Below are 22,528 nucleotides of genomic sequence, written 5' to 3'. Positions count from 1 at the left end.
CCCAGATAAGCGCTCACCTTTTCTTTCTTGTTCCTTTTCTCCTCTTGCTTCTGTCTCATCTTTTATTTTGCTTCTTTCACTTTTAATCCTTGCCCCTGTCTATTTCCTTCCTCTCTCTTCCTCTCCCTCTTTCTTCCTCCCCCATCTCTCCCACTCTGCATCCTGCCCCAGTTCTCCTCTCCTCCCCTTTTCAAATGTGACAGTCACAGAAAACCAGAGCTGGTAGCGACCTCCCTGGCCTTCCTGACTTGATGGGTGGGGAACCTGGGGCTCAGATGGTGAAACCACACGCCCACATCCTCACAACAGCTGGCAGCAGGGCCTGCCCTGGCTCCAGCCCAGCATTCTCTGCTACTCATACTCCCTAATCCACTGATTCTCCTGGTCCCTGCTGCTTACCCCAGGACTGTGGTCCCCTACTCAGGACAACAGGGCTGGTCACCCTCCACACAACACAAATCAACAATTAGTGTGCTCGGGTGTGTCTCTTTGTCTGTCTCTCCATATTCACTGCATACTTGGACACTTGCACCCAAGACTCTGAGGGAGTGGTTTCACCCTCTCCATAGGTGACTCCATGGCTTTTCAGGCCTTCAGTTCTCCTCCTGGTGAGGTGGATGCCTTCTATTACACTTGGTTGCACCTACAAAAGTCCTCTTCCAAACCCCATCACTTCACCACAAAGGACGGACTGAAGTACCATGATGAAGGTGTCTGAAGGAGATGTAGGGGGTGGGGGTGGGCGATCAAGTGTCTGACCCTCTGTCCTTTTCTCCTGTAGCCCCATATGGCCTTGGCACACAGGGCTGCAGAAACCCAATAATGCCTTCGGATTTAACAGAGCCATCTGCGAAAATGTGGCTTGCCAGGGTAGGACTGGCAGGGCCCACTGTGGCTGCAGATTTAGGGTTGAGGCAGACCATCAGAGGGGTGGGGCCACCTGAAGAAGGGGACCACTGAGGCGGACAGCAGTGCAAGGTGGGGACAGCTGGGTGACACGAGATGGCAGTGTGCTGTCCTGGCATGGCCACTAAAAAGAGGCACAAAAACACCCCTGAGGAGGGTTAAGTACAAGGCGCCAGCTCAGGATGGGGGCCGGGCATGTAATCTGAACTTGAACAGACCCTTGAAACCTTGGGGGTTTACTGGAAACCCATCCTTGGGCATAATTTCAAAGACAGACATTGGGCCAAGAAGGCTGGTGAAGATCCAAGCTCATCCCGAGGTCCATGGACGTGCATCAGCCCTCCAGAGCCTGACAAAGGATGACAGCTCAGCTCTGAGCACAGACGGAGCTACAAAAAGGTAAGCACGGTGACAGTTTTATTTTCCAGACTGTCAAGATTTTCACCATTTTATGATTTTTAGCCAATGTTACTCATTAAATGTGTAACAAAGGAGAGTCCATATTTATACCTTCGTTTGTAAGGATTAACATGTAAACAAATCTCAGATGTGAAACAAAGTACCCTTTGTCAGGCAGTGAAGAGTGACCACAGTGCCCATGGGTCAAGGCACTGAGGACAATGAGCATGGTTTGGCCCTCTGAACTGGCAGTAGCCCAAAGGACAAGACTGCAAAAGCCGAGGCAGCCCATGTGTACCCAGCCATGCACACAAATGTGCACAGAGTCCATTCACCAAGGAGGGGGTGCCTGTTGTCAGCAGAAGGTGACTACAGAAGGAAGGAATTTACAAAGGAGGAGGAAAGGGACTGAAGAAGGAGGAGGGAGAGAGAGATGGGGAGAGAAAGGGAAGGGGAAAGAGAGAAGAGGAAATAACCAGTGCGGGGCAAGGGGACCTCAGGGGAACAAAGGGGCAGTGGGGAGAGGAAGGGGGCTGCCAGGAGGAGAAGTAGGAAGGCAGGGCACCAGGGATCCATGCAAAATGGGCTGTGAGGACTGGACAGTGGAGGAAACCCCAAAAGAGACTCTGGAAAGGACTCTCTTCAGAAACCTTAGCCATTTTTGCAAACCTGTCACTGAGAAGCAGCATTAAGGAGCTATGTATGTGCCCTGCTTGGTAATCTCCCTGCAGCCAGACAAGGCCTGCCCAGCCCTGGGGAGCCCAGCACTCCCGGCTCTCTTCCCTAGACTCTGGAAGGACACAGAACCAGCACTTTACGTTCCAAACACATTTGGGCCTTCAGCCAGGAGGAAACAGGGCAATGATTCAACAGGGATGAGGGGAGAAGGGCAGCTTCTGATCCAGGCCCAGGCCACGGCCCATCCTTCCACTCTGATGCAATTTCCCTCCCAGCTGCTTCTGCAGGGCTGCCCCAGGTCAGTGGACACACACACACCCCCTCCTGGTTCTACACCAACCAGCCAGAGGGTCTGCTGCAGCTGACCCTGTTCCATCCATGAGGAGACTGTCTGCGCCCCCACCTCATGCCCACAAGGAGATCAAGCCAGTCAATCCTAAAGGAAATCAATCCTAAATGTTCATCGGAAGGATTGATGCTAAAGCTGAAGCTCCAATATTTCGGCCACCTGATGCAAGAGCTGACTCACTGGAAAAGATCCTGATGCTGGAAAAGATCAAAGGTAGGAGAAGGGGACAAAGGAGGATGAGATGGTTGGATGGCATCATTGACTCAATGCACATGAGTTAGAGCAAACTCGGGGAGATGGTGAAGGACAGGGAAGTCTGGTGTGTTGCAGTCCATGGGGTCACAAAGAGTCGGACATGACTTAGTGACTGAACAATAACCACATGCCTAAACGGCAGCCATGGGAGCGCTCAGGGAACGAGGAGTGGGATGGATCATGACCCCCAACACCATCAGACAAATCAAGACTCCCAGCTGTGCAGGCCCAGCAAGGTGGGCGGCCCCTCCCTGCTTGGGCACAACTCCCTGACTCCTAAGTCAGCCCCCAGGCCCCACAGACCCTTCTCACCTCTGTGTCCAGGACACAGCCTTTCCCTGCCCTGCACTCCCCATCTCCCAGCCCTAGAGAGCACTCAGTGAAGGCAAGCCCAGAGAACTCCAAGAAGACCCCTGAAGGCCTCCCAGCCTCATTTCTCCAAGCCCCAAACCAGGGTGGTCTCTCAAGGGGTCAACGTGGAGGGTGCCCCTCTTTCAGAGAAGGTCTCAGCAGCAGGCTGGCCCCTGTGGCCCTGGACGCACCGGGGCCCGCGCTCCTGTTCTCTCGGGAGCTCCACGTGGCTTTGATGTGGAGCAGCCGTGACATGGCAGTAACTGGGGGGAAGGAGCTTTAAAGCTGCTGTTTTAAATGACAGTCATTGTTCCTTGGCAATTTTATGATGAAGGAAAAGAAAGAGGCCTTTTAAGCTACAATGTAGCACATTAAAGAAGCCCTAGAGGATTGGGGAAGGTGGAAGGCTCCTAGGGGAGGAAGCTCCACACTGGCATCTAGGCAGTCCCCTCCCCACTGCCCCAGAGCACAGCCACCAGGAGCAGCCTCCCAGCCAGCCGTGGAGAGCAGCCAGCAGCCAAGACCACCCCGCTGCTGGGCATGGGCAGGTGCCAGGCCCCTTCCCAAGGCAGTGGTCCTTTTCCCCACAAAAGGAGCTCTGTGGAGCAGAGACCCAGGGGGCATATCCCTCCCCTCCCCCTCCCCCACCCAGCAGAGGCAGCACTAACAGCCCCAATAGGAGGCAGGGGTCATGGGCCATGAACCACAGGTGTCTTTGGTGTGGTCCCGCTGGGCTGCATCTCAGGAGGGAGCTGTCCAGCTAGGGTGAATGGCTTCTGACTCCAAATCTCCCAACTCTGCCCTCAGGATACTCCTGCATCCTCCCTGTGCCACTCACCCCTCTCCAGTGATGGGGAGAGAGAGTTCTCCATCTCCAACCCCCAGATCCACCTGCTGTCCACCTCCATGTATGCTGCAAACGCTCTGCAGCCTTCTCCCTGGGCTGGTTGCCCTTAAACTTCCCACCTCCAACTCTGGCCCCATCACTTTCCAGGATTTCTCCTCCTCTCTGCAAAGCTTCCTAGTTTATTCATAGCAGCCTGTGGACTAAAGAAAATAGTCATAACTTAAAAGTTGAGAGTTGTGTTTTATTTGTTGGGGGTTTTTAGGACTCCAAGAAGGGTGGGGACGGGGGGTGGGAGGAGTCAAGATATATAGAAGTTTGCAGCAAGTGGCAGGTAATCTGAACATCAGAAGATTACTGTTAATTAAGGAAAACCAGATGTCTCAAGTTAAGGAATTTAGCACTTTTCTATGAAAGGGAAGATGTAAGAGTCTGCTCTCACTAACATTATGCTTTTCATATGCATTTCAGCTATCTGGGGCCAGCATCCTGTGATTTGATTTTTCACATCCTTAGTTCCTCGCTCATCACAGGGAGTAGCATTGGGAGTGGTTGTTGCTGTTTTTGCTCAGTTGCTAGTCATGTCCGACCCTTTGCAACCCCGTGGACTGCAGCACACCAGACTTTCCTGACCTTCATGATCTCCTGGAGCTTGCTCAAACTCATGTCCATTGAGTCGGTGATGCCATCCAACCATCTCATCCTCTGTTGTCCCCATCGCCTCCTGCCTTCAATCTTTCCCAGCATCAGGGTCTTTTCTAATGAGTCAGCTCTTCACATCAGGTGACCAAAGTATTGGAGTTTCAGCTTCAGCATCAGTCCTTCCAATGAATCTTCAGGACTGATTTCCTTTAGAATTGACTGCTTTGATCCCCTTGCAATTCAAGGGACTCTCAAGAGTCTTCTCCAACACCACAGTAGGAAGACATAGATTCTTTGGTGCTCAGCCTTCTTTATGGTCACATCCATACATGATTACTGGAAAAACCACAGCTTTGACTAAATGGACCTTTGTCAGCAGAGTAATGTCTCTGTTTTTTAATATGCTGTCTTGGTTTGTCATAGCTTTTCATCCAAGGGGCGAGCATCTTTTACTTTGGGAGTGGTGGCAGCCTGATAAGCTTGCAGAATTGATAGGGGAAGCACACTGAATGAAACCGCCCACCCTGGCCAGGCCCTTTAGTAACCATTCGCTTAAATTGTTTTATGACAGGAGATCCTGTTAAGGAATACGGAACTAATAAGCCACCACCAACCAGAAGAGTTCAGGAAAGGTCGAAAGGAGACACCGGGTGTCCATCCACTTCCCAGAATCCCTCTCGCTAGCATCCATCTTGGCTAAGCGATGCGTGCACCACCAGGGAAGACTCTGAATTAGAATGATTGGCCAAAGACCACCCGGAAACTAATCCCATCACCATAAAACCCGAGACTGCTAGCCACGTGGCAGAGCAGTTCTTCTGGGTTCCCTTACCCTACTGCTCTCCACCCGGGTGCCCTTCCCCAATAAAATCTCTTGCTTTGGCAGCACGTGTGTCTCCTCGGACAATTCATTTCTGAGTGTTTCTGAGCCCAGTTTCGGGCCCTGGAAGGGGTCCGCCTTCCTGCAACAGAATCACAGGTATTGTTTTCCCTGGGTGCCCTCTGGGCTCAGAAATTCACATTTGGAGGGCCAAAATCACTTATGGCTATGATATCCTTGTTTATTGATATGGTAGGAAATACTCCATTTCTCAAGCCTTAGTCTAAATCAACGGTTCTCTAAGTGTGGTCATCAGATCAGCTCTGTTTATCCTCTGGGTGCTTCTGTCTGCTCTGCTCCTCTGAGACTCACACCTCCTGACTTATATGTGGTATGGCCTCCAAGAGCAGGCTGAGTCTTGCCTCTTTTGGCATCTGCCCTGTATCTTGCAGACACTCAACAATGATCTCTCATACTGGGCTGAAAAATAGAGACCTATGACTCCTGGACACACTTCCATCACAAAGAGACAATCTCAACCCACCAAAGGCCCTTCTGCTTTCTCAAGGAAGAACACACGAAACTTAAGGACTACAGATCATGGAGGAGCTTCCAGCGAGAGAAGCCTCACTCCCGAGTGGCTGGTGCCTTGAGGTTTGGGTTGGAGAGTGGCAGCCGACTGCAGCAGGGAAAGAAGCATGACAGCTTGTGACAATTTCCTCAAAGTCTCCAGCACTGTTATTGTATCAGCATCAAAATAGCAAGAAAAAGTTAGTTCTATTTTAAATTGTCAGTATTAACCTAATGCTGGTGATGAATGGAGTGTTGATGATAAATGGGGTGTTTAATAAAGATGAAAGCTCTGGCAGCCTAAGAGAAAACCTCCTTTGACTTAAAGTTATCGTCTTGATTAAAATTTCCATTTTATTATCCTAATCAGCAATCTTTGTTCAATGTGCTACAATCTCTATTTTTTCCACTTAGAGAGATAATTAACAACATCATAAACATATTAAAAGTAAAATGTTTATTAAAATTGCTCTGTTATCCATATTTAACTTTTGTTTAGTAATGCCCCTGCCTCAAGACATGCCCCTGCCTCCCGGAGGATTTCCAGGAACTAGCCATTGCTGGGAGCCTCACCCTATTTCCAAGGCCCCCAGGGAACAGCCTGATATCCTTGTGACAGCCCCTGGTCCTAGTCACATGTTCCTGTGTTCACAGCTTTGTCAATTTAACTCAGCTTAATTTCATTTCATACGTTCTGATACCTCTTTATGCAGAGACTAAGAAATTTACTCTTCTCCATGGCGAATGTGTGGCTGGGGTTACATGCTGACACAGATGAGAAACTGAGGGAAGGAAAATACATAAATCCCTCCAAATTAATCACCTCTGCATCTCTCTGCAAAGCAAAGGTTTCTTTGAATGAAAGCTACTTAATGAGCAACAGCCACCAGGCACCAGTGGGAGGAGGCCCAGCACCTCACAGGCCGGAGCCTGATTCTGGGCAGCACACCAGGACACACCACGTCTCCAGGCCACAGTGGAAAACTGTTTAAGTCTGATTTTCTTTTTCTAAAACGTAACTCTGATCCTTATCCAGACACAGAATCTGACTCCCCATATGGGATATCTGCTCCACACAATATGAAACACCAGGTTGCAATGGCCATCTTGGTCACTGAGGGACAGTCTTGGGAGGAATGCCCAGGCAAGGCCCTTCTGGGTCCCTAGTCCTGCCTTCCTCTTGAGCTCCTCATCTCAGGGCAGATCACCAGCCTCAGTCCACCCACCTCACCTTGTCCTCTACACAGGGCTGATTCTGCCTCAGGAGTGGTCCTCCCTACAGCCACCAGGAGTCCAGAGGGATGGCGAGAGGCCATCCTCCTGCAAAGGACACTAGTTTAAAAGCACAGCTCTCATTTAACCTCTCTGAGGCCTGGTGATGTAAGCGTATCTCTGTAGTTTATAGATGAGGAAGTCGGGCTCGGGGTGGTTGGGCACCTTGCCCACATCACACAGCTGATGAGCAAGTAGCAGCTCATCATGCTGGAGTCCTGGTCCCAGCTGTCTCCCGGGGGGTCAACGCTCCAGCCTGCTCCTAGGATGAGTGGCTACATCCGAAGCAGGAGGGGACCCAGCAGCTCATCATGCTGGAGTCCTGGTCCCAGCTGTCTCCCGGGGGGTCAACGCTCCGGCCTGCTCCTAGGATGAGTGGCTACGTCTGAAGCAGGAGGGGACCCAGCAGCTCATCATACTGGAGTCCTGGTCCCAGCTGTCTCCCGGAGGATCAATGCTCTAGCCTGCTCCTAGGATGAGTGGCTACGTCCGAAGCAGGAGGGGACCCAGCCTCATGCCACCTCTGTTGGCAGCTTGCAGAGGTTCTTGGGGACGGCCTCTCTGTCTGGGATGTGTTTTTCCATGATGTGTGGGTTTTAACCCAGGTCACTTCCAGGTATCCTGGAGCCTTCCACGGGGAAGGCTACGTTCCCTTAATCAGCGTGAATCGGCACGCTGACCCCAGCATACTGGCGCTGACGACACCCGGGGAAACGCAGGAAACGGCTATCCGTACAGGCCGGGAAGGGCCATTAATCTCCCTCCCCTGAAGGAAATGAAATCATTATGTCTGCAGCTCCAGAATCCAAAAGAACAAATTTCCTGCCAGGATAATAAATGGATTCTTTTGTACTCGCCTCGACTCCCGTCACATGACCCTCCTGGCCCATTCCTCATCCAGGTGACTTGGCTGGGTAAATATCCAGAGGTTTCAGTTTCAACTTCCAAAGCGGACCAGGGAGTGGCCCACCAGAGCCCTTGGCTGTCTTCCCTTTCTGCCCTTAACCTTTCCTTCCCCAAACACTGCCCGCCAAGGTAAGCAATCCCTTTACAAACAGGAACACTCCTGCCTTCAGCCAGGAGCAGGGTTTGAAGTAACTCTGTGGAGAAGACAGACAAAGAACCACTTTTCACTGACCAGGCATCGTGTAAGATGTACTTGGGAAACAACAGTGAATAGTAAATCTGGGCTGTAAAGCTCCCAGGGCCAGCAAGGAGCACAGAGCAATGCTCTGGAGGAAGCACGTGCAGGGAACAGCGCTGGCATCAGGAGGGCTCTTGAGGGGAGCATGATAGGCAGGTGGCACGGGGCTGCACTAACATTCTTCTGAACAGGGCCCCAGAGTCTTGTCCTGGCAGGTGGCAACGTGAAAGCAATGAACCACTTCATAATGGGCTTCTGTTCTGACATAACACTCAGCACCAGGCTTCAAAATGCATCTGTATTTGCAGAGAAAAACTGTTGCTGGCTTAACACAACAGGAGCCATGGTGCCTGGCGAACAGACCCAGGGGCAACCTGTCCGCTCCTCCTTGCCCTCCTGCCCCTACACCCCCAAGAAGAGGCAAGACTGAAGCAGAGAAGAAAAAGCAAGTCTGGGGCACAGGTTGGCAGCACCTCTTCCCCAAGGATATGGCGACCTCGGAAAATCTCTGCAGATGGGAAACAACCACAGTCTTCACTCTAACCTGCGCACGAAAGCCTCTGCCTCCTAAGTATGGGCGTGTTGGGGGCTGGAGGTAGAAGCAGGGAGACGGACTAGCCCCAGTCATCTAACAGAGGCAAGACTGTCTCCTCTGTGACAAAAAATGAGAGCTTGCTAGGCACTCCTGGACTCCACGAAAAACTATGACAAGTAAGTGCTTTGCAGTAAAACAGTGGCTAGAAATGACACGTGTCTTGGCAGGAAAAGTAAAACTGTCCTCCTACAGAGGCAGTGTGAGCACATACATGACTGCTATAGCCTGAGATCCACTGGATTACCTTCCTTGGGCTGGGATGAAGAAAGTGCTAGGTGACCTTGTCACTACCCATCTCAGCTTTCTGCCCCAACCAGAGAGCCTCAAAGCCACAGCAGAGGGTAAGGGACACTCCAGGATCACTCCTCTGGCCTCTGTACTGGCAGCTCATCACTCATACCTGTCATAGCTCTTGTCCACAGGATTGTAAACTATCTGTGTTTGTCTTCTTCATTAAAGGTGGTTCTCCAGAGCACATTTCCTGTTTCATTTATCTCTGTATCTGTAGAAAGATGGCTGGCTGGATGAACGGATGGATGGATGGATAAGCCAGATTACCAAAGGCATATTATCTTCATCAACCTCACATCTTAGAGGAAGAAATGAAAGCAATAATTATAAAGCACTACTCCATGCTGGGATTGTTCTGGATAACTTCTACATTTTCTCTTATTTAATTCACACAGCTTATCCCAAGAAGTGAGTTTTATTTCTGACATTTTACAGATGAGAAACTAAGAAGTAGTAAGGCAAGACACTGTACTTGAGAACCAAAGCCAGGTCTTTCTGAGTCCACATACAGCATTCAACTGGATTACCCCATTTGTCAGCCATCCTTAAGGTCGTAGGTCCAACAAACATAGGCTGGGCACCCACCGTGTGCCAGTATGATGCCATTCATTGAGGATCCAAAGGCAACTCCAAAAGTGGATTCAGACAGAGCTCTTAAGTAAGTAGGGAAGGAAACCCATGCTCTCCAGTGACTCTGCAGCCAGGAAAAACCTGATCACATTAAAAAATATATGCAACCTGGTAGAGACTCAGGGCTGAGCAGAGGAAAGAGGTAAGAAGATACTCTTTTTTTAAAAAAAGCAACTATCAGTTCAGTTCAGTCACTCAGCCATGCCCAACTCTTTGTGACCCCACAGACTGCAACATGCCAGGCTTCCCTGTCCATCACCAACTCCCAGAGCATGCTCAAACTCATGTCCATTGAGTTGGTGATGCCATCCAACCATCTAATTCTTTGTCATCACCATCTCCTCCTGCCTTCAGTCTTTCCCAACATCAGGGTCTTTTCCAATGAGTCAGTTCTTCACATCAGGTGGCCAAAGTATTGGTTTCAGCTTCAGCATCAGCCCTTCCAATGATATTCAGGACTGATTTCCTTTAGGGTTCACTGGTTGTATCTCCTTGCAGTCCAAGGGACTCTCAAGAGTCTTCTCCAACACCACAGTTCAAAAGCAACAATTCTTTGGCACTCAGCTTTCTTTATATCCAACTATCACATCCATACATGACTACTGGAAAAACTATAGCTTTGACTAGACGGACCTTTGTTGGCAAAGTAATGTCTCTGGCTTCTTAATATGCTGTCTAGATTGGTCATAGCTTTTCTTCCAAGGAGCAAGTGCCATTAACTTCATGGCTTCAGTGACCATCTGCAGTGATTTTTGAGTCCTCGAAAATAAAGTCTGTCACTGTTTCCATTGTTGCCCCATCTATTTGCCATGAAGTGATGGGACTGGATGCCATGATCTTAGTTTTCTGAATGTTGAGCTTTAAGCCAACTTTTTCACTCTCCTCTTTCACTTTCATCAATAGGCTCTTTAGTTCTTCTTCTCTTCCTACCATAATGGTCATCTGCATATCTGAGGTTATTGATATTTCTCCTGGCAATCTTGATTCCAGCTTGTGCTTCATCCAGCCCAGCGTTTCTCATGATGTACTCTGCATATAAGTTAAATAAGCAGGGTGACAATACACAACCTTGACATAGTCCTTTCCCTTTTTGGAACCATTCTCTTGTTCCATGTCCAGTTCTAACTGTTGCTTCCTGCCCTGCATACAGATTTCTCAAGAAGCAGGTCAGGTGTCTGGTATTCCCATCTCTTGAAGAATTTTCCAGGGTTTGTTGTGGTCCACATAGGCTTTGGCATAGTCAATAAAGCAAAAGCAGATGTGTTTTTTTGGAACTCGCTTGCTTTTTTTGATGATCTAACAGATGGCAACTTGATCTCTGGTTCCTCTGCCTTTTCTAAATCCAGCTTGAACATCTGGAAGTTCACAGTTCAAGTACTACTGAAACCTGGCCTGGAGAATTTTGAGCATTACTTTGCTAGCGTGTGAGATGAGTGCAATTGTGTGGTAGTCTGAACATTCCTTGGCATTGCCTTTCTTTGGGACTGGAATGAAAACTGACCTTTTCCAGTCCTGTCGCCACTGCTGAGTTTTCTAAATTTGCTGGCATATTTGCTGGCAGCACTTTAACAGCATCATCTTTTAGGATTTGAAATAACTCATCTGGAATTTCATCACCTCCACCAGCTTTGTTCATAGTGATGCTTTCTAAGGCCCATTTGACTTCACATTCCAGGATGTCTGGCTCTAGGTGAGTGATCACCCTATCGCGGTCATCTGGGTAATAAAGCTATTTTTTGTATAGTTCTTCTGTAACTATAAAGCAACTATAAAGCTGGGCAAAAGTGGCAAAGACAACCATCTCAGCACTTTGAACCTTTACCAAAGCAACCCGAGAAGTGTTTATGTCTCAAAGGCTGAACTTTGGGTAAGAATGGGAGAATTTGTGATATTCATGCCTAGAGCCACTCCCTGCTCCCCATTTTCCTCTGAGCTGGACTGATAAGGAGGTTCTGCCAGAGAAGGAAGACATGAGAACAGCAGATCTTTGAAGTCACAGAAGACTTGGATTTGGAGTGATTGGTGATGCCCAAGTCCAGTATCATCGTCACCACAAATGAGGATCTCGGCAGGCAAGGCTGTAATAATGGCTGAGGCTGCACACATGTCCAGCGAAAACCAGAGAGAATCCAAGATTCCACCCATGAGCCCTAAGACCGTGCCTGTACACAGGAGAAGCAAAAGTCCCACCGGGAAGTTGAAGCTGAAGTAGGTCTCAAAATGGTCTGAACGCTTTCACCTACACACAGATCCACCAGCAGAGAATGGAAGATGAACTGGTTCAAAGTGTTTGAGCACAACTTCCGTCTAATCACTGGACGACCACTAAGCTACATAGACGGAGGGGCTACCCCTAGGAAACAAGACTTAAACTTAAAAACAAAAATCAAAAAATAAAACCTGAACCAACACATCGGGGGCCACACACCCCAGGGGAGACAGATTTCACAGATTTAACCCTGGCACGTTACAGAACAGACCTATAAACAAAAATAGTAACAACAGCCTTCAAGGGGGAAAGAGATAATATATTGACCTAAACGTCTAGTTTTCAATGTTTTAAAAAAATATGACACGTCAAAAAACTGGGAAAGTGTGTCCCATATGCAAGGAGGAAAAAAAAAGTCTCCCAATGTTGGAATTAGCAAAAACTTCAAAGTAGTTATTATAAATATGTTAAAAAAAATAGAGGAAATCATGTTTAAAAGTATTATGATAACTACTAATCAACAGATATTTTCACTAAGGAGACAGAAATTATAAAGAATGAATCAGATGGTAAGTCTGGAGATGAAAAATGCAATAACTGAAATGAGAAACTTCCTGGAGGAGCTTGACATAAGATTCTTCAAACTGGAAAAAAAAGGAAAAAATCAGTGAACTTGAAGACAGGTCGATGGAAACTATATCTAAGAATAAAGAAAGAAGATTAAAGTAAAAGTAACAGAACCTCAGAAATCTGGATAACACTTAGCACACCAATACACATTTGATGAGCTTTCCAGAAGAAGAGTAAAAAGGACAAAATTTTTGAAAAATAATGGCTTAAAACTTTCTGAATTGATGAAAAGCATTGATCTACACACAGTCAGGAAGCTCACTGTGCCCAAAATAGGATAAGTATAAGGAGACTCACACATAGATACATCATAGTCAAATGTTTAAACATCATAGTCAACTGTTTAAAAGACAAAGAGAAGATTTCTAACCCAGCAAGAGAAAAATGATTTATCACATACAGAGGAACATCAATATGATTAATACCTGATTCTTTTCTGAAACAATGGAAACCCAAAGGCAGTGGAATGACATACTCAGAATATCAAAATGAAAAAAAAAAAAAAAACTGTCAAGCAAGAATTCTATATCCAGCAAAAGCAAAACTATCTTACAAAATCCCAAAGGCAAAATACAGACATTCCCAGATAAACAAAGAGAGAATTCATTGTTGGCAAACCTGCCTCAAAAAGTTAGAAAAGGATGTCACGCAGAACGGAAGGAAATGACATCAGAAGTAACATGGAAATGGAGGAAGAAATAGAAAGTATTGGGTATGGTAAATATGTGGGTTGTAATAAAAGACTCTATAAATATATTTTTCTCATATATTCGTTCAGTGTCTTTTAAAAGCATAAGATTATATAATCATTATAACATTATGTTGTTGAGCTTGTCACATCTGTAGCTGGAACAGGTACAACATTAACGGCATAAAGGAGAAGATCAGGACACTACTTCAAGCAGCCTATTAAGGGTGGGGGGCGGTGGTGGTAAAAGATGGAGACAGCGGGGCAGCCCTGCAGGCAGAGAAAACTGAACAGCCCAAAGTGGGCAGCCAGAAATACCACATCTGAGGACAAGCCAGCTGTCTGGTTGGAGGGCTTAGAGGGTAGAGTTGGAAGAGTGAGCTGCAGGTAACACCTAAGGAGGCCCAGGGAAAGCAAGTGGCTTGCGGATCTTAGTTCCCCAACTAGGAACTGAACCCAAGCCAGGGCGATGAAAGTGCCGAGTCCTAAACACGGGGCCATCAGGGAACTCCTGGGTTTTGTTTTTAAGTTAGAATAACTGACTTTTCCAATCAGTGCCTTTGGAAGGGTCTTATGGAACTGAGGTGGCACAGGTCCTGGGGGGAGTGAGCCTTGACAGGGTGGGCTCTGGATGGGGTGGCATGCAAGAGTGAGGCTCGGATCAGGGAGGTCTCCTAGGAGCCCACTCTAATGGTATGAGGTGATCTCCATGACATCCTCTGAATTTATTCTCACCCTGAGTCTCAAAGTCTCTGCAAATAAGCTCAGCAAGGTATAAAGCAGTGAGCAAAACCCTGTGGGGTGGACAGCTAAAGTGAATAAGCAAGGAGGAGAATTTAAATCAATCTATACACAAAGCTAAACACTCCAATAAGCACCTCAAATTCTCTAATTTAAGCCTAAAAGGAGATTTTATTAAACCCATTTTATAGAAGAAGAAACTGAGGACACACTGGTCCACAGCCACACAGAGAGTTCAGGGCAAGAGCAGGATTCAGATGCTCACGTGCCTGACTCCCCATGCACACTGCTCCCAGACTCAGTCACTCTGGTGAGAAGGTAGCCACGCCAGAATCAGCTTTTTAATCAAACAAACAGGGGAACTAAGGAGAGGAGAGCTCTTTAAGCCAGAGTTTCCCCATCTCCTCCTAGGAATCTCTCCTCCCACAGCCCATGAACCTGTTGAGATTCCCCAGGAAGCAAAACATCTGGACTTAGCATTTCTCCCAGCCACCCAGCCCTACACTGACCTGCCTGAAAATAGCCCCCCTCAGAATGCAGCCCAAGGGACCAGAACTGCGAGGAACTGGGACAGGACACCCACTCCTTCAAGGTGTCCAGGCTGGATCTGAACATGCCGGCAGAGCACCTAACAGGGATTTAGAAATGTCCTGACCACTTCTCGCATCAGAGATCTTCCAGAAACCATGAAAAGACCCCAGGATGGGCAGGAACCACAGCCATGGTGCAGAGCCATGAGTTCTGCCCCTTCTCAGCACACACGTCCTCTCTTGGCCAGGTGGGAAGAGAAGCAGCCAGAAAGGGGAGCTCTGAGAGCGTGGGAGACAGGGAGGGGGCCTGTCCTCTGGAGAGAGCCCCAAGATGGGGTTTGAACACACCCCTCCCCCCGATAACACCTGCAATCAGCAGCCTGAGGACCCTCACCACAGTAATGAGCTCATCAGAAATGGGCCTAAGGGCTGTGAGCTGCCAGAGCCAACAAAGTCCATCCCTGTGCCAGGAGCTTTGAGGGGGGACTCTTAAAGGGAGGTGGCTCCACATCTGTCACCAAAGGAGCGGTCGAGGGGGAGGTCAACGGCATTTACAACGTGGATCAGTTCTGCACCCTGTAAAACAGCATCCAGATTACAACCCTCTCACCAACTTCATAAAATACATTTTATTGGTATTGTTATGGTTCTGAGTAAAACAACTGCATAAAATTTTTCCTACTCATGAAGTGGATGTTCTGACACACTTACTTGAAAGACAGAAACCCAATTGCCAAGGCCCATTTAATTAGGCATATGCATTGAGAAACTATTTTTTAAAGGACAAGGGCATATGCGGGCTATTTGTGGGGCTTTAATTTAGAGGTTTTTAATGCATCTGAGAGCCAAATTGATTTTATTTGGCCTGCACACCAATGTAAAGTGAAAAAAAAGGCATTTTTTGTCAACATTTAAAAATTGGGGATTACCCTAGAAAATCCAGAAGACAAGGCAATGATCATACAGATAGATAGGGCACTTAGATGGTAAAGAATCTACCTGCAATTCAGGAGACCTGAGTTCTATCCCTGGGTCAGGAAGATCCCCTGGAGAAGGGAATAGCTACCCACTCCAGTATTCTTGCCTGGAGAGCTCCATGGACAGAGGAGCCTGGTAGGCTACAGTCCATGGGGTCACAAACAGTTGAACATGACTGAGTGACGGTCACACACACAGGGCAGGGGCTCATCAGTTCACATGGCCCCCAGAAGGCAACTTCAGCTTATGAAGCCTGTGTGTCCCCAGCCCGCTTTTGGGCCCCTGCTTTCAGATGAACCACAGACACTTAGATCACAGTCTACCATAGGCAAAGTCCTGTGCCGGGCACCATGGGAAACAGTAAGGCCTTGTCCCGGAGCACTAGTGACTGGGAGACACCCAGATAGGCAGACATACAGAAATAATTGATCCAGAAAAGAATGCGTCTCAAGCAATAAGGCAGACACCAAGTGGAGATAAAGAGATTTCTTAGGGAGAGACAGAGGACTGATCAGATCAGATCGGTCGCTCAGTCGTGTCCGACTCTTTGCGACCCCATGAATCGCAGCACGCCAGGCCTCCCTGGCCATCACCAACTCCCGGAGTTCACTCAGACTCACGTCCATCAAGTCAGTGATGCCATCCAGCCATCTCATCCTCTGTCGTCCCCTTCTCCTCCTGCCCCCAATCCCTCCCAGCATCAGAGTCTTTTCCAACAAGTCAACTCTTCACATGAGGTGGCCAAAGTACTGGAGTTTCAGCTTTAGCATCATTCCTTCCAAAGAAATCCCAGGGCTAATCTCCTTCAGAATGGACTGGTTGGATCTCCTTGCAGTCCAAGGGACTCTCAAGAGTCTTCTCCAACACCACAGTTCAAAAGCATCAATTCATCGGCACTCAGCCTTCTTCACAGTCCAACTCTCACATCCATACATGACCACAGGAAAAACCATAGCCTTGACTAGATGGACCTTTGTTGGCAAAGTAATATCTCTGCTTTGGAATATGCTATCTAGGTTGGTCATAACTTTCCTTCCAAAGAGTAAGCGTCTTTTAATTTCATGGCTGCAGTCACCATCTGCAGTGATTTTTGAGCCCAGAAAAATAAAGTCTGACACTGTTTCCACTGTTTCCCATCTATTTCCCATGAAGTGATGGGACCGGATGCCATGGTCTTCGTTTTCTGAATGTTGAGCTTTAAGCCAACTTTTTCACTCTCCTCTTTCACTTTCATCAAGAGGTTTTTTAGTTCCTCTTCACTTTCTGCCATAAGGGTGGTGTCATCTGCATATCTGAGGTGATTGATATTTCTCCCGGCAATCTTGATTCCAGCTTGTGTTTCTTCCAGTCCAGCGTTTCTCATGAGGTACTCTGCATATAAGTTAAATAAACAGGGTGACAATATACAGCCTTGACGAACTCCTTTTCCTATTTGGAACCAGGCTGTTGTTCCATGTCCAGTTCTAACTGTTGCTTCCTGACCTGCATACAGATTTCTCAAGAGGCAGATCAGGTGGTCTGGTATTCCCATCTCTTTCAGAATTTTCCACAGTTTATTGTGATCCACACAGTCAAAGGCTTTGGCATAGTCAATAAAGCAGAAATAGATGCCTTTCTGGAACTCTCTTGCTTTTCCCATGATCCAACGGATGTTGGCAATTTGATCTCTGGTTCCTCTGCCTTTTCTAAAACCAGCTCGAACATCAGGAATTTCACAGTTCACATATTGCTGAAGCCTGGCTTGGAGAATTTTGAGCATTACTTTACTAGTGTGTGAGATCAGTGCAATTGTGCAGTAGTTTGAGCATTCTTTGGCATTGCCTTTCTTTAGGATTGGAATGAAAACTGACCTTTTCCAGTCCTGTGGCCCCTGCTGAGTTTTCCAAATTTGCTGGCATATTGAGTGCAGCACTTTCACAGCATCATCTTTCAGGATTTGGAATAGCTCAACTGGAATTCCATCACCTCCACTAGCTTTGTTCATAGTGATGCTTTCTAAGGCCCACTTAACTTCACATTCCAGGATGTCTGGCTCTAGGTCAGTGATCACACCATTGTGATTATCTGGGTCATGAAGATCTTTTTTGTACAGTTCTTCTGTGTATTCTTGCCATCTCTTCTTAATATCTTCTGCTTCTGTTAGGAACTGATGGGGTTCCCTAAAGAAAGGCCACTCTTCTGCTTTGCGCCAGGACCTCCTGGTGGGATGCCCCAGGGTCCCCAGTGAGCTTTCAGCCCAAACCCTTCCTGAGCAAATCCTCAATGAAGCAGAAGCACACTCAACCTCTCACTTGTTTATTCACCAAAGGGTAGCCCAGGACACAGCAGAGTCACTGGGAAGCTTTTTCACCCCCACACCAACAGGCCCCACCAGCTATGGAGTTGAGCTCCCTTCCTTTGGGGGGTGTCTGGTCATGGGGACATGGAAAAGACTCGTCAGATGGATCACATTACTCACTGCTATCCACTGATGCCAGGCCCTGCCCCAGGACACAGCCTCTCTCTCCAGGGCCACCTACTATATTGGTCATCCTACTTGGGCTAGCCTGACATGAGGTCACAGCTCAGTCAGGGGCCCAGGATCTGGCACCCTAAGCCTTGTGCCTGGGTGTCTATGAGCTGAGTTGTTTTCAGGACATGCTCCACCCCTCTGCCTTGTAACTTAGGCATCCATCGTATTCTCTTCCCCAGGACTCACCCACTTCCACTCCAGCCCCACAGCAGCAGAAGCTGGCAACACAGTCTGAACAGCCAACCACAAAGGAACAGACTCTAAAAGTATAGGTGAAACTCAGATCAGAAGTTCTATCTATGAGACAGAATTAGTTATCAGCCAATGGCTCTGCTCAGTTGGTAGAGAATCTGCCTGCAATGCAGATTCCTGGGTTGGTACAATCCCCCGGAAAAGGAAATGGCAACCAACTCCAGTATTCTTGCCTGGGAAATCCCGTGAACAGAGGAACCTGGTGGGCTACTGTCCATAGCGTCACAGAGTCGAACACAACTTAGCAGCTAAACCACCACCAATAACAAAAAGGTAAAGTCATGGAGGTGCCCACCGAACACTGATGCCATCAGCACACACAAGGCTGCAGAATCAGGAGGCAGGAAAGACAAGTAATGTCTTGAGCCCGAAAACTCGAGTTCACAACCTAATCCTGTGAGTTCCAGAGTGTAACTCTGCCTGTTAACGCCTCTGCATCTGTATAAAGGTAATATCTTGGGGTTGTATACTGAGAAGCAGGGCTTCCCAGATGGCTCAGTAGTAAAGAATCCACCTGCCAATGCAGGAGATGCAAGAAAGGCAGGTTCAATCCCTGGGTCAGGAAGATCCCCTGGAGAAGATAATGGCAACCCACTCCAGTATTCTTGCCTGGAAAATTCCATGGATACAGAAACTTGGTGGGCTACAGTCCATGTGGTCGCAGAGACAGACACGGCTGAGCAACTGAGCACCCATATTAAGAAGCAAAGAAGATAACACATATATAGCACTTAATACACTTAGGCACCTGGCATACAGTATGCACTACATAAATATTCCTTCTCTTTCACCTGGACATTAAGTGATGATTAATGGTGGCTCAGATGGTAAAGCAAAGAGTCGGACACGACTGAGCGACTTCACTTCACTTCACATGCAGTTTAAAAACTGATCTACTTGAACATGTTTCAGACTACATCTAATTATTTTGTTCTTACTATTTTTCAATAGAATCTGCCTAGGAGTACAAAGTTCCCCTTTATTTTCTAGCTTCAAAGTTGCATGTGAGAAAGCTGCCCTCCTTTTAAATATATACTTATCTTGTAATTAGGGTACAACACCACCAGGTGGCGGTTAAGCTGGTTGCTCAGGCCTCATTAAGCTGGAAGACACATGATTTGTCTTAGATCCAGCTACAACCATGAATTTTCCAGATATTAAATTTCAAAGAGCCAGAAAGGCTACATGTGATTGATTAGAAGATGCTATTAAGTGAAGGTTTTTTTTTTTAGAGAAGAGAGCTAAGCAATTATTCTCCCATGACTTTCAAGTATACCATGAAGTTTTAAACGTGGGCAACACTAGATGACAGACACTAGGAAGAACTGATTGACCAACAGGGTAACAACATTTTAGCATAAACTTCTAGGAGATTCTTAGGGAGAAGCATCCAGGTGATGTCCCCAAGAACCAAAATAAGCCCAGGAAAACTAAGAGGGCAAAAAGGCTGGGGCAGGAAGGAAGCCACGGTTTCCCTTTGGCTCTGCTCCTAACACTCTCGAGACTCTGGCCACATCACCTAACTTTTCAGTTTCCTCTGCTGTAAAAGGAGGAAATGATCTACTGTGGCTCCTCTGACCTCAGCCCCAACAAACCTTCCATCTTTTTTTGCGACATCTCCCTATTCCCAGGCTGGGCCCTACATGGTGCCAACAGCTTTCTCCACGTGAAGGCAGAACTCAGACCACAATCTCAGGAGGCCAGCTGCATTTTCAAGCTACAAGAAACCTGGGCATGAGGGTGCTAGGGACCAGAGCAAGGCCAAAGCATGGTCCAGGACCGAGGACTACCTAAATCCTGAAGCAAAATCCCACTCAACCAAAGCCCTTGGTCTGTGTTCCCCATCACATGAATGAGCTACTCATGTTCCCCACTTTCTTTCTAAATTTTCCTTGTTTGGAAACTGGTAAAAGTTCCACCAAACAGCCCTAAACACCCAAGTCGTATCGGCTAATTCTCAATCTTCAGAGACCAGAGGAGAGCTTTCTTTAGGATTTTGTTCCTTTGATAAAGCCATGCTTTTATAGATACAAGCTACCCTGGGTTGGGAAGATCCCCTGGAGGAGGACATGACAACCCACTCTAGTATTCTTGCCTGGAGAATCCCCATGGACAGAGGAGCCTGGCGGGCTACAGTCCCTGGGGTCACAAAGAATCGGACATGACTGAGCAACTAAGCACATCATGGCCTAAACAAGCTCCAGGCCAAAATACTCTCTCTACTCACCATGAGGGGCCAGCCCTTAAGGCATCATGTCCCACCAGCCCCACTTCATGGGGGCTCCAGCAAGGTCTGCACAGGAAGACTGGTTACCCACTCCTCTGCCACATCCCAGGGCAGCCAGAGTCATTCTGCAAAGCAGCCTGAGGCCTTGGTGTTCATCCTTAAGTTTATATCAACAACATCTGCATCCATGTGAACCAATGATGACAGTCAGAGATCCTTTAGAAGTAAATTAGATTTTTAAAACATCTGTTTCTGAAAAAAATTAACCCCGATTTTTAAAACATTCATTTGCTTTCTATAACAAAAAAGACATGCTAAAGCTCAAACATATAATCACAGAATAGAGAACATGCCTTTTAGTTATGGAGTGTTTGAGAGAATAGATTATTTTAATCTTTTTAAAAGAAACATTTTACAAATAAGTCTCAATATGCCCCTGACACACTGGTTCCTAGGAGTCCCTTAGATGAGCTGGAGTCACTGTTTCTTTGCGGGGACACCCTGACACCCAGCCATGTAGACAACTAGCTACTCTCCCTTTTCAATATCAGCTTTATGAGTCAGAGCTAAGGGTGGATGAGTTAAGAGAGAGATTCACTGATGAGTAATTTCAACTCATCAGTTAAAGTCGTTTACCTCAAGTCATCAGAATATTAAAATGATAAACCAAGCTTTTAATAACAGTACCCTCTTCTATAGCTGAAGAAACAGTATTTTCTTTCTTTAGACAAATCTATTCGACATTAGTCACTTGAGAATTGGAAAGGCAGGCGAGCTCAGATTTCTTTTCCGGCCAATGAATTAACAGGAAGAAGAAGGTAAGCGGCTGCATAATGAAGACATTAACTTTCTTATCTTGATTAAACTTGGGCTGATTCATATTTACAGTTTTTTTAAAGCCCATGTTTAATATTTATAACCAAAATACTAACAATGCACATACATGTTTTTGTTAAAATGTGCTGTTGTTGAATGTAAATATTCATAAATATGCAGTTTTAATCAAGGAAAATAGTTTGACGGTCTGTTATTTTGGCTGTACTTTATTTGCCTAATAAAGTATCATTTTAAAAAATGCACCAAATGTATATCATACCTCTGTTAGATTGGAGATGGTTTGCCTCTTAATTTACAAAGATCTGCTTCGATTTGTGCTTAATGAAAATACTGAAAGACTACTACATTTTCAAATGCAAAATTAAAAATAGAAAAATGAAGCAATTCTTTAAATGCACCTTTTAAAAAAGCTGCATCTGACTGATGAGAAACAAGGAGCTAAAATCCATTAGTAAAATTTACTTTTTAATTGAAAAGAGCATAATAGATGCTGAAATCATGCTTTGCATTGACCATTGCTGTCAAATCAACCTGAGAAGAAAGGGAGACCATGCTTTAGGGGGTGCTCAATGTCGCCAGTGTGCCCAGAGGGACCAGGGTGGCTGGGCTGGGCAGGGCCCAGTGGACAGCTCTCCCTGGGGCTTGGGAGGGGGGTGTCCCACCCCTTCTGTCTCCAGCCAGCCTATGCATCAACTTCTGCCTTCAGACGAAATGCCCACAGAAGCTCCAAACTGTTGACTCTAACCCAACGTTTCACGAAAACCTCATTTATGGAGAAGCTTGCCAACTCTTGGCAGAGTGCCGGTCACTTCTGTGTTTGGACCAACACAGCTCCCATGCAGCAGCCTCCAACCTGTGGCCAAAGGAGCCCACAGGACGGGGCGACAGCAACCTCAAAGCTCTGGTGAAAGAGATGATGGTGCGGGGGCAAAGAATGGCTGGAGCCCAGGGGAGCCTGGGAAACCCTGACACCACTTTCCGGTCCTCCTTCCCCAGACAAGCCCTTCCCTTTACAGAGCCGTCCACGAGGCTCAGGGGCCTGTCACAGTCAGCCTCATGGTCTGTCCCACCTGACTGGATGAATCAGGTGCAAGGACAGAAAGAACACAGGCTTTGAAGCTACACAGTCCAGGACTGGATTCAGCTCTCACCACTTCCACTCGCCTTGGTCATGTGGC

General features: G+C 47.2%; 1 protein-coding gene and 1 long non-coding RNA gene across 2 annotated transcripts in view; one reads left to right on the top strand and one right to left on the bottom strand.

Moving 5' to 3' along the window:
• EPHB1 (EPH receptor B1) overlaps window positions 1–22,528 on the bottom strand; it is a 471,534-nt gene that overhangs the window by 411,774 nt on the left and 37,232 nt on the right. The gene's annotated exons all lie outside the window — the stretch shown is intronic.
• LOC147379128 (uncharacterized) lies at window positions 2,235–5,312 on the top strand. The gene is made up of 2 exons (XR_015132421.1): window positions 2,235–2,545; window positions 4,996–5,312. It is a non-coding gene; the product is annotated as an uncharacterized LOC147379128 (long non-coding RNA).

The sequence above is a fragment of the Bos grunniens genome, chromosome 1 (assembly GCF_055505025.1).
Source record: "Bos grunniens cultivar Pamir isolate PY7600 chromosome 1, Bosgru_T2T1.0, whole genome shotgun sequence".
Classification (NCBI taxonomy): Eukaryota; Metazoa; Chordata; class Mammalia; order Artiodactyla; family Bovidae; genus Bos; species Bos grunniens.
The sequence above is the reverse complement of the archived record's forward strand: the minus strand, read 5'-3'. Positions and strand labels throughout refer to the sequence as shown.